This window comes from Cryptotermes secundus, unplaced genomic scaffold (genome assembly GCF_002891405.2).
Source record: "Cryptotermes secundus unplaced genomic scaffold, Csec_1.0 scaffold2845, whole genome shotgun sequence".
Classification (NCBI taxonomy): domain Eukaryota; kingdom Metazoa; phylum Arthropoda; class Insecta; order Blattodea; family Kalotermitidae; genus Cryptotermes; species Cryptotermes secundus.
In genome coordinates, this window is record NW_019736449.1 from 71,777 (window position 1) to 77,819 (window position 6,043).

The 6,043-nt window shown below is 42.7% G+C and overlaps 1 protein-coding gene across 6 annotated transcripts in view; it reads right to left on the reverse strand.

The window, feature by feature from the left end:
• LOC111870004 (protein cycle) overlaps positions 1-6,043 on the reverse strand; it is a 128,822-nt gene that overhangs the window by 46,807 nt on the left and 75,972 nt on the right. The window contains exon 1 of one of the 6 annotated variants that reach the window (XM_023861928.2): positions 3,397-3,470. The exons of the other annotated variants lie outside the window; for them this stretch is intronic. The gene's annotated coding sequence lies outside the window, so the exon portion shown is untranslated. Of the gene's footprint in view, positions 1-3,396; positions 3,471-6,043 lie in introns of those variants that run through there. 6 annotated transcript variants of the gene reach the window in all.

The window sequence follows — 6,043 nt, forward strand, 5'->3', positions numbered from 1 at the left end:
CCGTCCTGTTTATTTTTCAAACCCCAGCGTTTCGAGGACTGTATTATGTCTCCGTCTTCAGGTAAAACCTACTCAGTTGGATAAAATCGATAGAGCTAGTCCTTCTCTCCGGAGATAGGGATAATGTCCAAAAAGCACAGTCACAAACTTTTAGATCAAATTTACGGAACCTTATCCACTTGGCGGCACACTGAAATACAGCACAGTAACTCAGGGATTCATGTCATTCGTAATACCTTTTATACTTTTAATTCATATAATTATGCTTAATGTGCATTATAATTCAACGAAAAATTTACCAGATTAGTTTATATAGAGTCGAATGGTATCATGAAATGGAGATATGTGACCATTATTCGTAAGCAGGAAGGGACCGTGAAGGAAGCAGTCCTGACCTACTTCAATGCATTATCGCGACACTCACTTAGAAAGATGGGGAAAGTCACGGAAAATATCAATGAAGACAGATGTATGTTAATGCTGGTTTCATGATTCTAATGATGTTTTATTGCTAGTGGGGTGGGACTAAGTCCCATGTACTGCGGCCACTACTGGTCTATTGTACCAGCCCCAGATGACAGGTGAGGGTGATTGTGGAGCAATTGGTGGAATGAAGATTAGCAGGGGAAACCGAAGTACTCGGAGAAAACCTACCCCAGCGCCACTTTGTCCGCCACAAATCCCATTTGACCAGACCCGGGATCGAACACGGACCGTCGCGGTGGGAAGCCAGCGACTAACCGCTTGAGGTATGGCGCGGTCCTGCCTCTGATATACGAGTAAGTAACATCAATGCATTTGTCTGCACGACTGGTGGAAACCATGAAATGTTCTGTCAGTGCATGTGAAACCAGGCCGACATTCTAACCGGATATTTTCCTGATACAATATCACACACACTGCTCGGTCGTATGCAGTTGAGAAAGCGTTATTGCATAAAAAAAGAAATAATATCCTTCAATATCTAGGCCATGGTGGGTGTACGGTGAGAAACGTTGCCCTATCTTCTGTAGCTCGGTGGTTACGGCACGGAGACCAGATGACAAAGCGTTTCACTGTAGCCAAAATAATAATTCGGTTTGAGGAACGAGTCAATCCACGTTCACCCCTAAACTTGTGTCAACGACGTAACGCTAATTGCAACTACAACACTGTCTGGTGACGGAGATTTAAACGCGCGAGTAAGCGACAAACACAGTGGACGAGTTTCATGTCATATCATGAAAACGTTTCGCAATGTAACAGTGGATCTATGTGCATGCGTTCCTTACGATTTAATACCTTTACGTTCATTCATCGTAAATACAATCATACAGTTATAACGCCAATCGTATTAGCCACAAAACGGCAAATTATCAAAATATTTCCTTATATTTTGGTATGCACATATATATCGCACAGAAAATGTTTCATACATAATTTGCAGTGAAGCTTAGGAGGTTAGTATTTTATGTGATGTCAAGATCCTACTTGCGGGGTGGTATGTTTTTGAGAAAAAGGGCATTCTACTTTAAAGGCATGTAAAATAGGAGTTATAGAAGATCGGCAGAAGTGAAACTAAATCAGTCCCACGGCATTTGGTGCAAACGCCCAGTATATTCAATTTGATCGAAAGCCGCTAAGTACTTTTACAGGCGAAAAAAGCAGACAGTCAGAGAGACCTTGAGCACATTAATGTTTTCATCTTATGCATTTCGTGCAAAGAACACACAAAAAGTAACGTTCTTCTCATGCAATAGTGGTGATGCCTTAGCAATGAATGCCAGTACAGACTGTCTGGAACCGATTACTCGAATTAACGACCGAAACAGTTAATTAACAACCAGAAAAGTGCGTCGAATAGAACTCAAATAGTTTTAACTAATTTCCGTAGCATAACTTATTGCAGGGGCACGCGGTAGCATAGTTTGTTGAGGCACTATGTTACAAGACGGAAGGTCGCGGGTTCGAGTCCCGATCAGGTGGATTTTTTCAATTTACCTAATACTTCCAGCCGAACTATGGCCCTGAGGTCGACTCAGCCTCTAACAGAAATGAGTACCAAGAATTTTCCTGGGAGTAAAGGGCGGCCAGTGCGTAAGACTGGCAACGTTACCGCCATCTGTGAGCCGACTGTCTATAAAAAATGAAGGAGCCTCGACATCTCACAACCCTATGGGCCTTCACGGCCTGTTGCAGGGATAGCTTTACCTTTGCCTTACCTTTATAACTTATAACAGCACCTTGAATGAAGGATTATTACATAAGTTACACTGACTATTCCTTATATTCCAGAAGTTTGATTGAACCCGCCATGGACAGTGAGATGAGGAAGACATGTAGCTTGCACGAGGGAAATTAAAAATACACATAAAACTTTAATCGAAATACCTGAATGTAAGATGCCATTTGGGACACCCATGAATAGATGGGAGGATTCAAAAAAGTTTAAAGGAGAATGATTGCGTGGAGTGGATGCAAATGGCTCAGAGTATGGTTCAGTGGCGGATTCTAGTAACATAGCAATAAAACTTTAGATTTCATAAAATGTATGTAATTCCTTGATCACCTGAGAGACTATCAGCTTCTAAAAAACTCTGCCCAATGGAGTTAACTAATTAATGGCTTCATTCATTTTTGTGGTGACGAAAATCATAAAGAGCGGTAAGTACAGATAGATAACATGAAATTTTATTTTCACGCACATTACGAAACGCCAGATATGAGCAGATCAAATTAAATCAGTGTTTATGAACCAAAGGCATCGGTTATGATATGAAATGGGTTAATTATTGTTTCACATCTACTCCAAATAGAAATCAAGAGGAATCCGAATGGAATGGTACAAAAAGTGTTCATGTGTGGAACCAAACGTTGAGGCTTGCTTATTCAGAAATGTACCATGTTCAAACCAACGGCCTCTGTGGTCTAGTGGTCAGAGTACCTGGCTACAGATCCTGAGGTCCGGGTTCGATTCCCGGTGCTACCAGATTCTTTGAGAAGTAGTGGGTATGGAACTGGGTCCACTCAGCCTCGTGAATATAATTGAGGAGCTATTTCAAGGAAATAGCGGCTCCGGTCTAGAAAACCGAGATTAACTGCCGTGGGGATCCGTTGCGCTGACCAAGCGACACCCTCTGTCCGCTAAATTTGGTATTAACTTCGCCGACAAGCGGCGATCGCTCGGTCGGTATAAATCGCTTGCGGACTCAAGCCACGGATTTTAGTTTAGTTTTTAGTTTACCATGTTCAAACCTCGGCAAAGAGACGAGCTATCCTGACTGAGGTGTGTCCCCTTCTCGCGTCCTATACAACACATTACTGACAATTCATCTTACCATCTGAACTACTGACAGCATTGTTAAATAAATAAATAAATAAATGTGTCTAAAAATAACACTGTAAGTTGATACTCACTCAAGCACTGAAGTAAGAGTATGATAGACGGCCCCTTCATGCTGCCGGATGGGCTGCGTAGTGAGACGGTTGGGTTTAAGTTCATCCAGTGTTAGAATGACACGGTTGTCTTCAATGTCACCCCCAACATTGTCCCCACTTCCAATTTGAAAAAGTCTGGGGTAGGATGGCATATCGTGCATCCCATAATTCCTTGTCACCATTTCTCACGCCAGCGTTAGTTTCTAATTATATTTTATTTGTTGGTAGATGTCTTTTTAGGACTCCATCTGCACTGGCACTATTAAGCGACGTTCTGACGCAGACGCTGTTCCTTCCTACGAATAATAACCCCAGGTAACTTAGTACAGCAATGTCACTTGTCGAGAATTGCTAACACAAAGGACGGAAATATATTCATTGTAACTATCTATGCTTCACACACATAAAGTTCATTCTTAAAATTATTAGATTAACTTCAATCTAAATACGGCTTTGGAAACTGTTTCCATTTATGCAAGAGAACTCTGGCAAGCAATGGATATTAAATACAAAGATCCCGTCCTAGAATCTATGAGTCTACTGCTAGCATAAGTTCAAATTATAAAGCGATTTAAAAGGACATCAGTGAAGTAAGTGAAATAGGGCATTACAAACAAATTTCCGGTAAGAGAACTTTCACTCGAATGATAAGTGCCTGTACATTAATGACAGACAGCTGACTGTGCTTTAATAATAAACCTTCCTTCACGCAGATCAGTGACCGGTCTTTATTAAGAGACGTCCCGTGCTTCAGAGAGGTGATTATGTTTTAGTAACAGAGGTCCCTTCATTAACAGAGCGATCAAGCTGCAGTAGAGCCGTCCCTTCACTAACAGAGCCATCAAGCTGCAGTAAGAGACGTCCCTTCACTAACAGAGCCATCAAGCTGCAGCAACAGACGTCCCTTCATTAACAGCGCGATCAAGCTGCAGTAACAGATGTCCCTTCACTAACAGAGCGATCAAGCTGCAGTAACAGACGTCCCTTCACTAACAGAGCGATCAAGCTGCAGTAACAGACGTCCCTTCACTAACAGAGCGATCAAGCTACAGTAAGAGACGTCCTTTCACTAACAGAGCGATCAAGCTAGAGTAACAGACGTCTCTTCACTAAAAGAGCGCTCAGGCTGCAGTAGGAGACGTCCCTTCGTTCAAAAAGCGATTGTGCTTTAGTAATAAATGTCCCTTTATTAAAATAAGTAACTGATGTCTCTTCGCTTAAGCGAGTGACAGATTTACAAACAGACGTCCCTTGTCTTATGAAAGTGATTATTCTTTAGCAACAGACGCCTCTCCACTGAAACACGTGATTACGTTTTAGTAACACGTCCCCAGAAGCACAATAGACCACTGCAGGTCGCGGTGCAAGAGCCGAGAAGGCCCAACCCTTACACATTCATTCATTCATTCATTCAACACGTCCCCACGCTGAGTGACTAGGCTTTAGTAAGACACGTCCTTTCAATCAGACGAAAGATTACGTTTCAGAAACAGGCGTCCCTTTACTCAGATAAGGTAAAGTCCCTGTGCTTAACTGACTAAGCACTACACCATGAAGACGTGTGGGGAGTGATTTCTTGACCTCGGCAACAGCTGGAGGTGAGTGGTCAGCTTCACGCCCCGGCCGCTTTACCTCCGGAGAAAGAGCCCCCAGGTACCCATTGTATAGGAGGTTTGGTGGAACCCAGTGCGGGTCTGGACGACATGGAGATGAGAAAATTCTTGACCCTAACGGGACTCGAACTTCGACCCCTCGGTCGTCCAGTCCGTAACCGGGCGCTATACCGACTGCGTTACCCCGGTTCCCAGAGAAGTGATTATGTTTCAGTAACAGATACCCCTTAACCCAGACAAGGGAGTGTGTCTTAGGAAGTGAGGGAGCTCAGTATAATTCACAAACATTCAAAGTGCATAATGCAACGAATATACGTATTTATATTTTAACACTTTGATCGAGAACGGTTTAAACCTATGAACAATCTGTGCGTGGATCAGCTTTTTCTAAGAACAGCTGTCACTGTGCTGACTCTTGGGGCCACACGAGCGCACAAAATGCGTCCATTGTAACGAACGCCGTGACGTCCGTTGTAGAAATAAACAAGAGAGGCGAATGCTACGCTTTCTTCTGGCTCCATTGCAGACAAAAAACTACGCACCGCATTCTGCAACTGTGTGGTGTCCTCAGCAACGTCCGTCATGAAGTACGTTCGTTGCAACGGACGTACTTCGTGTGCTAGTGTAGACAGGGCCTAAATAAACCATAATAACACTGCGTACGACTACAGAGTCAATTACCTGTTTGCGTGTGTGTGTGTGTGTGTGTGTGTGTGAATCAACGGGTTGTTAGATTAGGTTAGGTTAAGTGGCCAATTCGCGCACTCTTTGCAACGAGACAATAGATATGGTAAAATGGTGACATTATATGTCACCAAATGAACTGAAACAGCAACAATTGAGTCAGTATCATTGTTTGATATAACCCAGATATCTTGCAGTAAAGTAATATCTCTTGTCCGTTGTGTTCCTAGAAACCAGAACAGAACTAAACGTGAAATCCTAGCCGGCTCGTCAGTAAAAATAAGCATGATAATATGCAAAACTAAAAAAAAAAAAGAACCTTTTCAACA